The sequence below is a fragment of the Pongo pygmaeus genome, chromosome 17 (genome assembly GCF_028885625.2).
Source record: "Pongo pygmaeus isolate AG05252 chromosome 17, NHGRI_mPonPyg2-v2.0_pri, whole genome shotgun sequence".
Classification (NCBI taxonomy): Eukaryota; Metazoa; Chordata; class Mammalia; order Primates; family Hominidae; genus Pongo; species Pongo pygmaeus.
The window spans coordinates 76,348,881-76,367,098 of NC_072390.2; the positions used below are offsets into that span (position 1 = coordinate 76,348,881).

Genomic DNA, 18,218 nt, shown 5'->3' on the forward strand with positions numbered 1-18,218 from the left:
TCATTAGAAAGTGGGGATGGACATAGTGCCTCCACACAGTAGTGAGAAGATCTCATAAGCCAGAGAATATAAAGCTTTTAAGACAAAGCTTAATAAAGGCTGGCAACTGTTAAACTAAATTAAAATTGTGCCTGAGGATGCCCCTGTCCTAAGTCCTTAAGTAATGAACTGCAACATAATATAGTACATTAACTAAACCCTAACTTAGGAGTTTACCCAAGTAACAAATATTAATAGCTGGTCTGAGTCAATCACAGATCACAGTAGCTGAGCTCCAGCCAATCACAGTAGCTGAGCTCCAGCCAATCACAGTCAGCCAGCTGATTTGAATTAGGCAAAACACCAACCTGTTGCCTATGACAGTGACAGGGAAGTCACTGTCCCTGTGACTTCCATTTTCTGTCCATAGACGTCTGACCACATTGCAGCCAGGGAATTCTTTGAACCTTTTCTGGTTCTGAGAACCAGGTGCTAGAATCTTATTTATGATTTTTAAATTGTAAATAAAAGCCAATTCAGATAATGAAAGTAAATTTGTTGTAATTTTGCCTTTTGACACTACTATTGTCCTACTATGTTTCCTAGAGGCAGGGAGCTCCTTAGTTTTTGCTTTCAGAATTGTCCTGTCCTGGGTCAACCACTGTGTTCTCCTTAGTTCAAGCATGAGCCATTTCTAAAACACACAGGTCTCCTAACATGAGCACATTAAACTGAATAGAAAATATTAAAAAATAATAGCAAAACTGAATGACAGTATCAAGAAGAGCTCAGCTATCCTAGTAATCAATGTACAATAAAGCTTATGACATAACATTTTTATCTATGAAATTTGAAATTTTAAAAAATACATGTAAAACATTAAATACATATGTACAAGTATTAGTAAGGTGAGGCGAAATAAGCATTTGCATATGCTTCTAGTGAAACTGTAAATTAGTTCAGCCTTCCCAGAACCCCAAATCAATTTGACCCAACAATTTTGCTTGAGGAAGTAATGCCATTTTCTTCCTTCCACATAGCAGAACACATATAAGGCTATAATAATTAAAACAGTATATGATTTAAACAGAGAACAGAGATATGACCTTTTGATATATTAAGTTGATATTTAAAATCAGTGGCAAATGATGGAATGGAAAATAAATGGTTTAAAAACAACTAAATATTATTTGGAAAAAGCATGAAGTTGGATCCCCTCCTCTTACCATTAAGCAAAAACAAATTTCGAGTAGATTAAATATCACAACATAATAGCCCTAGAAGGAAACATATGTAAGTATTTTTATAATCTTTGAAAGGAGATAGCCTTTCTCAGCATAGGCATAAGACCTAGAGCTCATGAAGAAAATGACTGAATTTGTACTGCAATTAAAAATATGTATATGGCAGGGCTGGGCGCAGTGGCTCACGCCTGTAATCCCAGCACTTTGGGAGGCCGAGGCGGGCGGATCACAAGGTCAGGAGATCAAGACCATCCTGGCTAACACGGTGAAACCCTGTCTCTACTAAAAATACAAAAAATTAGCAGGGTGTGGTGGCGGGCGCCTGTAGTCCCAGCTACTCGGGAGGCTGAGGCAGGAGAATGGCGTGAACCGGGAGGCAGAGCTTGCAGTGAGCCGAGATTGTGCCACTGCACTCCAGCCTGGGCGACAGAGCAAGACTCCGTCTCAAAAAAAAAAAAAAAAAAAAAAAAAAGTACATGGCAAGAATGGCCATAATAAAAAAAATCAAAAAATAATAGATGTTGGCATGGATGTGGTGAAAAGGGAACACTTCTACACTGCTGGTGAGAATGTAAACTAGTACAGCCACTATGGAAAACAGTGTGGAGATTTCTTAAAGAACTAAAAGTAGAACTACCATTTGATCCAGCACTCCCACTACTGGATATCTACCCAGAGGAAATGAAGTCATTATATGAAAAAGATAGTCGCACATGCATATTTATAGCAGCACAATTCACAATTGCAAAAATGTGGAACCAACCCAAATGCCCATCAATCAATGAGTGGATAAAGAAACTGCGATGTGATATGTATGTGTGTGTATATATGTGAGATATATATACACACACACACGCTATGGAACACTACTCAGCCATAAAAAGGAATGAGTTAATGGCATCTGCAGCAACCTGGATGGGATTGGAGACAATTATTCTAAGGGAAGTAATTCAGGAATGGAAAACCAAATATCATATGTGGGAACGAAGCTATGACAATGCAAAAGCATAAGAATGATACAGTGGACTTTGGGACTTGGGTGGAGAGGGAAGTTGTGGGAAGGGGTAAGGGGAAAAAGACTACAAATTGGAGTCAGTGTATACTGCTCAGGTGATGGGTGCACCAAAATCTCACAAATCACCACTAAAGAACTTATTCATGTAACCAAATACCACCGGTTCCCCAAAAACCTATGGAAATAAACAATTTTAAAAATAATTTTAAAAAGTGAAAAAATGAAGAAAACACATCTATGGCAAAAAAAAAAAGCACTATAAGTAAAATTAAAAGATACGTGATGGATTGAAAGAACACATTTGCCAGACATAGAAAACAAAGAGTTAAAAGTTTCCATAAATCAGTTAAAAAGATATAATTTAATAGAAAAATATATACATAATTCAAAGAGAAAATTCACTGAAATGGAAATACAAACGGACATAAACATTGAAAAGATTATCAGTTTTAAAAATTATTATGGCAATATAAATTAAGCAACATATTCTACTTATAAGGTTGGCAGAATTTTGTAATGTTAAAGAAAGTGCAGAAAAATGGAAATTCACACTGCTGTTGAGGGTGTAAATTGGTACAACCTTTTAACAACAATTTGGAAATATTTATCAAAATTAAAAAGCCACACATCTTGTTACTCTTCTAGGAAGCTATATTATATAAATACTCAACATGTACACAGATATATGTCCAGAAAAGATTATAACAGGTTTGTTTATAATAAATAGAAAAACAAACAAAAAGGAATAGTCCAACAACCCATCTGCTGGAGAAGTATGGGTGGCGCAAAGACACAGTGATTCAGCTGAAAGGGGAAGTGGAATCAAAAAAGATTTTAAATAGCAATTAAAAAATAAAAATAGCCCAAGTGTTATAATTAAGCTATTGCTTTAAATAGTTAATCTATAATAAAATACAGCCATTAAAAATGATGCTTTTGAATATTTATTTAAATAGGAAAAGATTCATGGTATACCAATTAGAATGAGGCTATGATATCATATGTTGGGTATGACCCATATTTGCAACATACATACTCCAAGGAAGGATACACACAAGTATGTGAACAATGGATATCTCTGGGTCAGGTAGGAAAGAGGTTACAAGGTAGTTTAATTTATACTTTATGTTTGTATTTTCCAATTTCTTCAATAGTCACATTTAACTTTTGTAATTAAGAAAGTGAAAGCTTAACAACAACAAAAAATGAAGTCAGGAGAAGGAGACGAATCCCTGAACTACAGCAGAGTACTTATTTTATCTTTCTCTGCAAACCCCAACTACCTAAAATGAAATGCTTTATGTTTATTTTACACATGCAAATACAAAGTGTTTTAATTTCATCTTCAAAGCATCCACTGTACCATCCACATCCGCATCTCTTAATCTCTAATTTTGGGGTTTCAGAAATCGTATGGTGGGATTTATGAAATCCACATTCTGCTGTCAGTCTTCACACTAGGGGTTTTAGAAAATAGCATGAATGAAATGTGCTAACCCTGGCCTTGGAATGCAATCATTCTAGAAAGTATATTTATTTTTTATTTTTTTTAACCAAAGGATCAATAGACGTTTCAGCTACTATATAGAAAAATACTCGCTTTCAATATGAAAGCTCAGCAGCAATGGGAAGAAACTATAATGCACTGCAAGAAAAGTTTAAAGTTATAAACTTGTGTGGCCGTGCATAAAAACTCCTAAAAACTGTGACCATCCAAGGGTTTCTTTCTGAATGGGTCTTTTATTCCAATGAGTTGGCACAGTGAAAGATGCACTGCATTGTTCTGACATCACACCAGGGTGAAAACACATAGTTCTGTTGACATCAATACAATGAACTACAATATATTTTTTATATCCTCGGTAGGTGTTCTGAAAGGAACCTATTGGTGGAAATGTTAAAAAAAAAAATTGCAGGAAAATCCCTGCAATGAATGGAGTACTAAAGCATTCCAATTTCCTAGGAAAAACTGGAGTCTACTTAAAAATGTGATGGTAACATGAAGCATACAAATGGAGAAAAATTTTCAAAGGGAACACACAAAACACTTTTCCTGTGTCACGGTTTATTATGCAAATTCCATACATCTTAGTATAATGCAGTATGCATAAGAAAATTAGTTTGTCAGGAAACCTGTTCATAATACACCTCAGTAGGTCAAGAGAAACGTAATTTTGATGTAGACATAATTTTATTTCTCACTCTGCTCTGTTGTTTTCATGCTTTCTGGTCTTAATCAAAATTGTCTTTTATTTGAATTCTTATGAATGAGTCTTCTTGTAGACTGCATGGTCCCTCCATCGTATTTTAGAAACTAAAAAATAATTACCAAATGTCGATGTGGTTGGTACTATAGATAGCAAGAGATGAAATAAAGCCAGTGGGAAGTCAGACAAGTAAGGAACAGATGCAAAGTGTGGACTCTAAGGGGTCTTGGATGCTGAATATTCAATTATAAGATCTCAGAGTCTTGTTACATGCAGCTTGATTCAGAAACAAGAGAAGCACAAGGGAAGCTACTCAGCAAAACTAATTCATCTCAGCCGTGTGAATGTATTCATCTCCTATGACCCTCACATTGCACAAGACAGTAGCTCCAAAAGAACTAAAGGAATTAGGGCACTTCATCATTTTCTAGTTTAATTAGATTTTTTATGCATATTAATTGAAAACAGTATAGTATAGCGTGCTCAAATTAATATAGCCTGCATTGTATACAAGTGTCAAAATGAGTGATTTGGGATTCTCTATGCTAGCATTTGCTTTCTTACATGAGCCTATCTGTATAGTATACTATCCATATAGTATAGTAATTCTGTCTAAAAATGTGGAGAACACCTAAAATAAAGGCATGAATGGGACAAATCTTCAATGAAAGCATTTTATAGAAACCAATTTAAGTTTTAATTTGATTAATGTACATGATTGTCAGAGAAGAGGAGGTGAGAATTTTTTTGTTTATTAAAATAATTATTAAGAATTTTAAATATTTATAATTGGATAGAATATAAATAACATAAAATTTACTATTTTAATTATTTTCAAGTGTACAATTTTGTGGCATTAAGTACATTTTTATTGTTGGGCAAACATCACCACCATCCATCTCCAGAACTTTGTATTTCCAAACTGAAACTCCATATCCATTAAACAATAACTCCCTACAGTAAGAAATTCTAAATGCAGGAAAAATATCAACATGTATACAATGACATCATTTGCAAGTCAAAGTTAAAATAATGAGAAAAGGTTTTGATGTGATATGTTTCCCCAGCTATATATGTAACCTCTTTTGTGACTTTTTGCTATATTCTAGCATTTTTATTCACTAGTACTATCATTAACTGTGTATTTATCATCTACTTGGCTATCTATTTTCAATTAACCCCCAACATACCAGAAAAAAATCATCGGCATTTATCATCTGAGTCCAATGGGTCCTTTCTAAAATATATATTTTAAGTCATTTTACAAATAATTTACGGAACAATAAAGAGATAATGAAAAACTTATTTAAAATTTCATAAGAAGTTAAACACGGCACACTTCACTGGGTCAAGTAAATGCTGGAGCACAGGCATTGTAAAGGATGAAATAGCACTGTCACACACTTTGTGTGAGTCCCATCAGAAAATATGGGTGGACTGGATTGAATCCTTCCTTACTGAATGACAAACTGAATGAAAATACCATATTTTCTTTTGTATCCCTAGAAATGTATTGTTCACTCATCTTTTCTTGAGTTGGAGAAAATTCAGGCAGAATATCACCCTCCAAAAACTCATAATCTCAATTTTTGTGTGTATGATTAATTTCAACATCATCACTCAAAAGTAGAATGCTGCTCTCTGCCTCTTTGCATGTATGCATTGATTCATCTTAAATTTTTGAACCAGATGTATCTATCTCTTTCCTTTATCATTTTGGGCAGAAAATATAAACTTTGAAATTCTTCACTCTTTTTAATGGAAGCTAAAAGCAGACCACAAAGATGGTGTCTTCCATCTCCTCTTATACTATTCTTAAAAAATGATATAATACTTTGGGCAATGTAATTAGAAAGCTGAAGAATTACTAATATATTATTCTTCAGCCTCAAATTTAGGGAATTCCATGATTCTTATGTCTTAGTATTTTAGTCTGCTTAGCCTAATTGTTAATAATTGATGAGTAATGATGAAATAATTCCTAAGATGATGTACTAGCACAATGTTCTAAGATGTAAAAAAAAATATTAAGATCACTATAAGAACTCATTATGTATCTTGGATTTTCAAAAGGTTTAATGGGCCTATATAGTAACTGCAAGATTTAATTTTTTTCTGTTTAAAGTAATAGCAAATTTTCTCTTTGTTCTTTGGAAGGCTTTGAATAAATAATAAACTATCAGTCCTTACAAATAGTTAAAACCATTTTTAAAAATTTCAAATGCAAATCAGATCCAATGGGACTTAATGGCATACCAATGACATAGCTTTATTTTAGAACTAAATTTTGTATCACTAACATGGGAAAACCAATAACATTTGCCATTTCGGTTAGGATTGTGTCCCTTTATATACTCCACCTAAAGTGGCAATGGCTTTAACAGGTATATTTCTCACAGAAATGTAGTCCAGAGAGAGACAGTCCAACCTTAGAAATGGCAGCGTCATGGCCATTAGGGACAAGTATCCTTCTACTTTTCTGCTCTGTCATTCTCAGGATTGCCTCATTATCCAATTTAGCTGTTGTTGCTCCAGCCATCTCATCTATATGACAGGCAAGAAGGAAAAATGGGCCTAGGGAAGAAAGTGTGCATGTCCTAGATTAGTCAGCGTCCTGTGAGCATTTTTACCAGGTGTCACCAATGGCATTTCTGCTTATCTCACTGGCCGGGACAAAGACACATGACCACACCTAGGTGCAAGGAAGGCTAGGCCTTTATAGCCTTTTAGCTGGTACACTGCCACTACCAATAATGGGATTCCTTAGGAAAGAAGAAGCAAATAATGGATATTGGATGGCAAACAATATTTTATGCCACAACTACCAAAAACAGAAGATGACTACAAACACATACATGAAAAACAAACTATGATTAATAGATATATACTGTTTATAACTAAAGTTCAAAGTCCAAAGTCTTCTCACATTTGGTTTAAAAGGGAAAATATAAAGCACCAGAAAAATATTAAAAATCTTCTCTTTGACCCCAATCAAAAGCACTGAAAGAGAAAATAACTATTTTCCTTTAGTGATTTGATAATTTAGTGATTTAGTATTATTTAATGTCATATTTGTGTAACATGTAAAAATCACTTTCTAAATGACCAGTGGTATGCAGCTCGCATTTGGGGAAAGTCTGGCTTTCACAAAGAAATCATGAAAGGAGATAAGATTATAGAGGTAAAATGAGGATAAAGAGTGATAAAAGACTTTGGTGCTAAATCAAAAAATTCTAAATTAGAATTTTGGAATTTATACCTGTAAGGGTATTTAGACATTATCCAACCATAGAATCATAATATCACTGTTTATTGCAGCACTGTTCACAACAGCCAAGATAAGGAATCAACCTAAGTGTCCATCAGTGAATGAATGGATAATGAAATTACATACATATATACAACAGAATAGTATTCAGTCATAAAAAAGAGTGAAATCTTGTAATTTGCAACAACATGGATGGAACTGGAGGACGTCATGTTAAATGAAATAAGCCAGGCACAAAAAGAAAAATACTGTATGTTCTTACTCAGATGTGGGAGGTAAAAAAAAAAAAAAAAAAAAAAAAAAAATTGAATTCATGGAGATAGGGAGTAGAATAATGGTTACCAGAGGCTGGGAAGGGTAGTGTGGAGGGGGCAGATAGAAACAGATTGGCTAATGGGTACAAAATACAGTTAGATAGAAGGAGTAAGATCTACTGTTTGGTAGCAAAATAGTGTGACTATAGTCAACAATAATTTTATTGTATTTTTCAAAATAACTAAGAGTAGAATTGCAATGTTCCTAACACAAATAAATGATAAATACTTGAGGTGATGGGTACCTCAGTTACACACATATGCAGTCACACAGCATATGCTTGCATCAAAATATCACATGTACCTCATGAATATGTATAACTGTTATGTATCCATAATAACTAAAAATTAAAAATCCAAAACAGTTGTCCTGATTTTCTTAAAAATGTCAAGTTGACTTGAAATAATCATAATAAACATGACAAAAATTAAGACAATAAAGAATATCATAAGTTAAAAAGCAACAACAAAAAGTATCATAACCTTATAAAGTTGAAATTTATTTTAGAAGTAATCTTGCCCGTTGAATAGAACAATTCTTTTTAAAACATCTTTGGAACCTAGTTATTTAAGCTGTTTCAACCTTTTCAATGAGAATAAAATCAATAATAGGCAACCAATTCCATTTTAAAACATTTCTAATCCTAAAAAATCCTGGCCGGGCATGGTGGCTCACGCCTGTAACCCCAGCACTTTGGGAGGCCAAGGTGGGTGGATCACAAAGTCAGGAGATCGAGACCATCCTGGCTAACATGGTGAAACCCCGTCTCTACTAAAAATACAAAAAATTAGCCAGGGGAGGTGGCGGGCGCCTGTAGTCCCAGCTACTTGGGAGGCTGAGGCAGGAGAATGGCATGAACCCGGGAGGCGGAGTTTGCAGTGAGCCGAGATTGTGCCACTGCACTCCAGCCTGGGCGACAGAGGGAGACTCTGTCTCAAAAAAAAAAAAAAAAAAAATGCTTCCTTATATGCATGTAAATAACTTTTTTCTAATACAATTTGCCATTTCTCCTCTGGACCAATAATAAAGCAATTTAACAAGTTTTCCAGGTATAAAAGCTATATAAATTCTATTCACTCAGTTTTATTTATTTATAACTTCCATTTATTGGTTCTTATAGAGACCTGAATACATTTTTATGCAAAAAATACAATTTATACAAATAAGGAGCCCTTTGACTCACCCTTAGTCCTACTTAGTAAGCCATTATTACTAATGGTTTAATAATTATGAATTATTCCAGATATTTATCTCTTTATGCACATAGGGAAATATTTTGTTTTATGGATTTTTTCCATAAACCATAATACATATATATTATATGCAATATGCTTTTATTTGAGTTTGATAAATCTTGCTGATCTCTGTACATCAGAACCCATATATCTTCTTTTATTTTAACTGCTGCATGGTATTCCATAGCTATGCCATGTATATAACATAATTATGATACGCCCTTAGAGTATCTTCTTTTTAAGACAGGATCTTGCTCTGTCATCCAGATTGGAGTACAGTGGTGCAATCATAGCTCACTGTACTCTGGAACACCTGAGTTCAAGTGATTCTCCTGCCTCAGCCTCTCGAGAAGCTGAGACTACAGGTATGCACTCCCATGGCCTGGCTAATTATTACATTTTTTTGTAGAGACAGGGTCTTGCTGTATTGCCCAGGCTGGTCTTAAACTCTTGGCCTCAAGCAATCCTACTATCTCAGCCTCTCAAAGTGCTAGGATTACAGGTGGATATTTTCAGTTTAGGGCAAATAATAAAATTGCTAAACATCCTTGTAAATGTTTTTGTGTATGTACCTTTGTGTATATTCATTTGTGTACAAAAGTTCAAAATTACATATAAACAAATGTGCATTTTTAAAGTACTGATCATACCAAATTACTCTGCAATACAACCATGCAATTTTATACCCACTAGCAGATTACAAGAATCTCCATTTCCTCACATTCTCATCAATACTTTATATATCAGTATTTGTATCTTTTCCCAATCTGAAACAAGTACTTTTTTGAAGTCATATGCAATATTTCTGTAAAATCTCTTCTTTTTCAATACTCTCTGGTTCCTTTAATCCCATCTTTATAGGTCATGATTTTCAGACCTTCCACTATCCCAGCTTGCCTCCCAGAGATACTTCAATTTATCAATGTCTCTCTTACAATGTATTTCCAATAACTGATTATAATGGTACAAGTGTACTTTGACCTGACCTGCGTACAAAATAGAACTATTACCTACCTTGTTCTGAGCTAGTAGATCTTAATATTTTGTGAGTCACTGTTCTCATTGAGAATCTAACAAAAGAAATGAGCTTTTCTGCCCTCCCCACCACCCAACCAAAATATACAGGCATGCAATATGTACACAAGGTCAAAGATTTTGTGAAGCACAGACCCAACATTAATCATTTATTAATGCAGCCCCATATCACATTTATATTTTGGTAGTGACTTCACAATATTGTTGATTTGTATTGAGTTTGCAATCAACTACATCTCAAGTCTTGTTTACATTAACTACTGAAACATTACATCTTTCTCAGCCTATATTTTTTATACTTTTTAAAGCTGGCTACTGAGCATTTGCATTATTCTTTTTAATTTTGTCTGTTCCATCAGCCCATTGAGCTGTTTGTTAACTGTAAGTCTGCTGCTAACCTAATTTATGAATGTCTTCATTCATGTCAATGAAAATGATTTAAGTAGGAGCACAACAATATGTCATTCAGCCTGTCTTCACAGGCTTTTTTTTTTTTTTTTTTTTTCAACAAATATTTTTTGAGTGAGCTCCGTGGGCCAGGCTATGGAGTAACTATACTGTGACCTGACACACTTTTCTTCCCTGCAAATTGTTCAATATACTTGCTGAAATTCAGCTCTACTTCATGCGTGGTACCCACAGCCTACCAAATTAGTAACCTAAACACTAGAATAGGAATTGATATCAGTTTTCATTTCCTGATTTGTTTATTCTTTCAAAAAATTTTTTGAGTGGTTTCCAGGGGAGAGGTGCTGTGCCTGGGGCTGGAACTGCAGGGGTACACAGGACAGAATGAGGCCTCCTTTGCAGCTTGAACTCTGGGAAGGAATTGCAATGCTCAGGCTGACTCCTACTCATCACCGCATTCCTTGCTGATCCTGCAAAAACTCCTATTAAACAATCTGGCTGGGCACGGTGGCTCACTCCTGTAATCCCAGCACTTTGGGAGGCTGAGGCGGGCGGATCGCCTGAGATCAGGAGTTCGAGGCTAGCCTGGCCAACATGGCAAAACCCTGTCTCTACTAAAAATACACAAACTAGCTGGGCGTGGTGGCGTGCGTGTAATCCCAGCTACTTGGGAGGCTGAGGCAGGAGAACTGCTTGAACCTGGGAGGCAGAGGTTGCAGGGAGCTGAGATTGTACCACTGCACTCCAGTCTGGGTGACAGAGCGATACTGTCTCCAAAAAAATAATAATAATACACACTAAAATTTGCCAACTATAAAGAACAAAGAGAGAGGGTCATGACCTTGCTCTTTCCAAACTTAAATAGCTAACGATTAAACTTGACATTATTTGATCAACAGAGTGGTAAAATTAATGAAATGGTGTCTAAAATAATGTTCGAGAAATATTTTGTAAATAAATGAAGCAGAGAAGTAAAACAAAGAGAGCAAAAATATTGCAGCTAATACAGAACATTAAAAACTAGTGTAATCTAATCCATGGACCATGAAGATAAATTTCACTTAATGAAATTCGTAATATTCTCTCTTATTATCTTTGCAAATTCACTGTTATCACCAGAGGCATAACTCCTACTTTATATTCCAAAAAAGAAGTCCCAGATCTAAATCTCTGAGTCTCTGGCAATCGGGCTTAAATGTTTCACTATCTAATCATGTCATTTACAATTATAAAGTGTACAGCTCTATTCCTGGATTTGTGGGTCTCTCACAAATATAAACTATCGCCTGGTGTTCAATAGATCAGTAGAGTGACTATAGTTAACACAAATCAATTATACATTTCAAAATAGCCAGAAGATAATATTTTGAATGTCTGTAGCATAAAAAAGAATAAATCTTTGGGGTGGTGGATATATATACCAATTAACCTGACCTGATTATATGAATGTATCAAATTATCACATGTACCTCAAAAATATGTATACCTAATATGTATCAATAATAAACCAGATAGATAGATAGATAGATAATCATGAGTCTTGCTTCTCCAGAGGGGCACATAACATAGAATTAATTCCAATTCCACTGGAAAAATTTTGTTTGGTCTGATTAGTGTCAATGAGCGGGGAAAATTCAGTAGTTTTCATCTAAATAGTCACAAATTCCATTTTCAATAATGTTCATATCATACAATGAGCTCATTTTTCAAGCAACTTTTCAAAAATCTATACACTACCATGCTTACTGTACTCAATATCTAAAATAACAAAAGAAGCATACTGATTTGGGATTAATATGGCTTCTAGTGCATGCATTCATGGACCTTAATGAGGATGGTAATACTTTTAAAAATACATGAAATTCACGGTTCTTTAGCTCCATAGGACAGAAAAGTGATTTCCTACACAAGCTTAAAGACATAATTAAACATATATTTCATTTCTCTTTCAAGAATGTTCTTCTGAGCTTATCGAATACAGCTGCAGGGAAAGCAACTGGCAGTTTCCAGGGAAAAGGAAAACTATCAGTTCTTTATAAGCTGCTTCATGGGTTGTCAATTTCTCTTTCTGTCTTTCCACATTGGCGTCTTCTGTCTTGATATCATTTAAATTAAATTAGAAATTAGTGTTTTACTGGGAAAAAATAATGTTGCTACAAGTCAAAAAATAAATAAAATAAACAAATAGCCAAATTAATAAGAATTTTTCTAATTACTTCCTAGTTAGCCGGCAGTTCTGTTGACCTTTGCTCTGTGTTTTTAGGAGAAGCTGTTATCAGAAGAAAACTCCACAGTTATAACTGCACATTACATTTTTTAAAAAACCTCAATACTTCAGGGAAAATACTTCAGGGAAAATACTTCAGGGAAAAATACTTCAGGGAAGTATTTTTACTCAGCATGGGAGCCAAGATTCTGAAAAAGATTATCATACTGTGAGCTTTTGATTACATGACATTTAATAAAAAATTACTCACAGTATACAATATAAAAAGAGAACAAAAAATACTTTTGTTAAATGTTTTAAATATACAAAATATATTTATAAATATATACTTATATAAATGGTCACATTTTATACAATAGTTACCAAGTGTGAACAAGCCTATCATTCATAAATAAAACTGTCCATGACTCATCTAACAAATTTTATGAAAGAGTAGGAGAAAATAGTTCCAATGATTATATTTTGCTTTTGACTATGTTTATAACAGAATTCTCTTTTACATAGAGCGCGCAATTGTTATTTTTGTAATTTAGGATAAGTCTTGTGGGTAGATGAATGATTTAGCTACTAAATAAAAATACAACTTTATCATTACCAGTTGGTTTTTATTTCTTTCTGTTCTTTTTATCAAGAATATTCAATGGCTGGTCCAATGGGAGAAGAAGAAACAGGGCAAATCCTGGGGAGGTCCCGAATCACGTCAAGTGTGGACCAGTAAAGAATGTGGTCAGCAGCCTCAGATCAGCATCAAAGATGCAGAAGGATGAGGTATACAGAGCGCAGGGAGAAGGATTTGGGGAGGGCCCCCTGCCCTCTCAGGGTCTCTCTTTTCAGCTAGGGCAGCCCCCATCAGAGCACTTAGTGTTACAGAGACACAGCCTGGACCCTCTTCCTGCTTGAGCTCCTCTAAGTGTGTCTGAGGACTCATGCCTTCTTGTAAAGAACTCACTTATCTGAGAGTCATAGTTTCATAGTACAATCCCATTCACTTGTTTGTGAATAATCTCTGCATCATCCATCAGGGCCAAGGCTCTATGTTACCTCTACCCTGACTTCCCTGAATATGATATACTACAAGATTAAGCATCTATTAAGTCCAGGCTGACTCTCTCTGGAAATTTCTTTTTTCTTCTTTTTAATTTAATATATGTATGCTACATTTTATAACATCTAGCAGTAAAAGCCACTGTTTAATCATGATGTATATCAGACTCCCCATTCCTGCTTCTGGCCAGCCTTCTTCCTATAAAAAAAGTTGCTAAATTCAAAGCTTTTTGATCTCATTCTATAAATCTGAAGTTCTGGAAAATTATTTTATTCAATATAAGCTGTCTATATTTCCCTTCCAAATGCTAGATTAAATTCTTTCAATGTGACAGTGTTTTATAGTTTTCTAAAATACAAAAATTAATTAAAGAGTATAGCATATGCACAGAGACAATGATATCATTTTCAAAGATTTTAATCCTTTCTAAATGTTTATATTTTTTCTAATTTTATCTTCCCTCATTCTCTGGCAAGTATACCCTTCTTCGCCTCCTACGCTCATCAAAAAAATGGCAGCAAGACAACCTCCAGCACTGCATTCTATGCAGACTTGAGTATGTGCGACAGTGTCTTCAACTCATGTTTGTTTGTTTTAGTAATACATAATTGTACATACTTATGGGGTACATGTGATATTTTGATACATGCATATGATGTGTAATGATCGAACCAGAGCAATTATGATATCCATCACCTCAAACATTTATGACTTTTTTGTGTTGGAAACGTTTCAAGTCCTCTCTTCTAGTTCATCTATTTTGAAATATACAATAGATTATTGTTAGCTACAGTGAGCGTTTCACCAGCAGACTTAATCAACTCATGTTTACAAGCAGTGTGCTACAAGCACTGAAGACTTGCCTGCCATCTTGTGCAATGTTTACTAAACGGGAGGCCAACAGAAACCAAAATGTGTCTCTCTGAGCATTGGAAAGCATGGCAGTGTTAGCATTGATTATTATTTGTGCCTAAATTGGACTTAATTTGCTCTAGGTTAGATACTATGTCCTTCTCAATCAATACAATATTCATCATGCTATGGAAAATTGTAAAATATACAGTGATTGCTGAGATCTCATCCATCTAGAATTTGTAAGTACTAATTTTATTTAATGTCAAATAGCATTGATTTAGACTTAGTCAATGTAGTATGTGAAAAAACATTTCTCAGAATGCATATTCTTTTTCATATTTACTTTGAGGTAGACTTCTTAGTATCATTAGGATAATATTGGAATCCAATCTGATATAAGAACTTACCCTCTGCTAATAAAATTTTAACTAATGTATTTCTTCTTCTTCCTTCATATTTTTGTTTTCTAACAATAAAAAATATGAAATAAGAACCTAGCCCTGGGCCACAAACCATTTGAGGAAATTCCTCAGTATTCTCATCTCAATTTTTTAACTAGAGAGAAAACAAATCAATAATTGGATTAATAATTAGGTTCTTGAGCTTCTAAAATGTCTCTCATTACTTGATAGGTTCTTTATTTTTTTATCCTTCTTCCAGTTACTCTCCCTCTCTCTCCCACTTCGCTGCCCCCCCCCCCCCTCACTCTCACTCACTCAGGCTCTAGGTATAGGTTTATCTCAACTCCTTCCCTCCCCGCCCACTTCCTGAAGACATCTTACTGAAGATGCAAGACAAAGCTGAGGTATGTTGAGGGGAACCAAAGTCCTAGAGAGGCTTATGTCAGATCATAGGGTCTGTATTTACAGTTCAGTTTCCCCATCCCTCCTGTTCAGGTTTGTTCTCCAGCACAGGAAGATGGACAGGGAAGTGATGGGAACTTCCAGTAATGACCCTGTCATTGACCCATAGAAAAGAAAGTATCCTATACCTTCAGAGAAGCTCTGAAGGAGACAGAGATACAAAAGAAGGGGTGTGAGGAATGGCTGAGGGGGCAGAGGCATGAGTAGGGCCCAGTGCCTCTCTCACTGCCCCTCAGATGGTGGTGCCCAGGTAACCACAGCAAAGGCCTGCCCAGAGCACGTTTGTACCAACTCAATGCAGCATTCAGTGCCCCAAAATTTTTCAGCAACTTGGATGGAGTTGGAGGCCATTATTCTAAGTGAAGTAACTCAGGAATGGAAAACCAAATATTGTATGTTCTCACTTATAAGTGGGAGCTAAGCTATGAGGATGCAAAGGCATAAGAATTATATAATGGACTTAGGGGACTCGGGGGGAAAGGAGAGGGGGGTGAGTGATAAAACATTACACATTGGGTACAGCGTATACTGCTCAGATGACGGATACACCAAAAACCTCAGAAATAACCACTAAAGAACTTATCCATGTAAACAAAAACCACCTGTTCCCCAAAAACTATTGAAATAAATTTTTTTAAAAATAACTAATTAAAGACCTAAATAAATGAAAACATGTTCCATGTTCATGGATTGAAAGACTTAATATTGTTAAGATGGCAACACTCCCAGTACTTCATTCTCTTCGATGCTATTACAAATGGAATTTAATTTGCAAATCGTTCATTGCTAGTGTACAGAAACACAACTGATTTTCATTTGTTGATCTTGTATCCGGCAACTTTGTTGAACTCATTCATTACCTCTCATGGTTTTGGGGTTTAATGTTAATTCTTTGGGATTTTCTATCTATACTATTGTGTCATCTGGAAATAAAGTCATTTTACTTCTTCCTTTCCAAAAAATAAAATAAAAGGGGAAAAAGAGAGCCCCTTTTCTAGGTTGTTGTGAGGATTAAATGAGTTAACGAACGTAAAGCTCTAGAACAGGGCCCAGTACACAACCAACTCTCCCTCAATCATTTTATAAGAAATACAATATGGTGTACAAGACGGCAAAGGATATAAAATTTAGAAAGGGTTTGAAAATGACTCTTCAAAGCCTTAGGGGAGGAGAAGGATTATAGGAGGAAAATGGCATTTTTTATCTTCTCAAAATATAGAATTTTTTAATAGAACTAGCAAACTGGCAAGGGAGCTGTTTTTCAGTTTATTTGCTTGTTTTGCTTTCCAACAAAACCTAAGTAAAGCTCCCTAACTGCAGCCTTACAGTTAAATCGGTTCCTTTGCTTGGGTGGAGACTGAGTAGAATTAATACATCTGCCCATTGACTCCCAGAGTTCTCTCCATGACAGGTCAGTATTGCTTGTCCCACAAGGACTAACTTAATGGCCTGCATCAGCAGCATATTGTGTGATTCATTTTCTTTGCAGGGAAGTCAGCCATAATTTTAATAAACATTTGCAGTCACTACTCATCTTTGCTGCAGTGTTCCTGGGACACGTCCTTGTGGTTTTGTTAAGCAGCAGAGCCTGTGTGCTCTGTCAGGACATCAAGTATCCCTGGTAATCTCTGTGATGACTCCAGCAGACAAATTAGAGCCCCGAACGAGGAAGCGCAGTCATTGGGTCTGTAGTCAGTTAAGTGGGGACCTGACTGAGACTGCAATGACTGAAGCATGTGTTAAGAAGCAACAGTATGAAGGGGATGCAGAGCAAATCAGGGGTCAGAACAGAGTGAGGGGCAAGAACAGAAGAATTAAGAAAATATTATTATTGTTGGTAGGGGGAGATTTGGGATAAAGAGAGGAAATAGGATCAAGAAAGAAGAGTCCGCTGAGAAGTATGGGAATGTAGATTTCCTTTCACTTCCCTAAGTCTGTTTTTCACCTGTATAATCAATAACGACCAATAATTGTAAGGCATTTGCTATGTGGCAGGCCCCATTCTGTTTTAAATGTTTCAACCCATTTTATCCTGATGACAACCCAGTGAAGTGCGTACTAACATGTTTGTCTTTATCATAACCCATTTTATAGCAAAGTGAGGAACAGAGATTTAAATCATTTGCCCAAGGTCACCCACCTAGAAAGCAGAGGAATCATGATTCCCACCTAGATAGCCTTGCTTCAGGGCCTATGTGCTTAACCATTATGCTGTACTGAAAAGGTAGAGAACTAACTACAAATGTGGTCTCAAACTTTTGTCTGAGACTACCAAAAAGTCAGAGCCTTTGTTCTTTTCATTTCCTATCCTTCATAAAGCAAGACGACTTGAATAACACCACAAAGGTGAAATACTAAAATAAGATTGCATGATTGGATGTTGCAGCAGTGTCAAATTACAATAAAATTTCTAAATGTTTTCTATTTCTGTGCATCTCTTATCACAAACTGATAAACAGTTCACAGCACTAGCTGGTTGATCGCACTGTATGCAGTGCTAAACTGCATGATCTCTAAAATCC

General features: G+C 35.4%; 1 protein-coding gene and 1 pseudogene across 2 annotated transcripts in view; one reads left to right on the forward strand and one right to left on the reverse strand.

The window, feature by feature from the left end:
• CDH20 (cadherin 20) overlaps window positions 1-18,218 on the forward strand; it is a 223,918-nt gene that overhangs the window by 78,218 nt on the left and 127,482 nt on the right. The window lies entirely within an intron of this gene.
• Window positions 1-18,218, reverse strand: part of LOC129018793 (large ribosomal subunit protein eL30-like) — a 66,058-nt pseudogene that overhangs the window by 4,694 nt on the left and 43,146 nt on the right.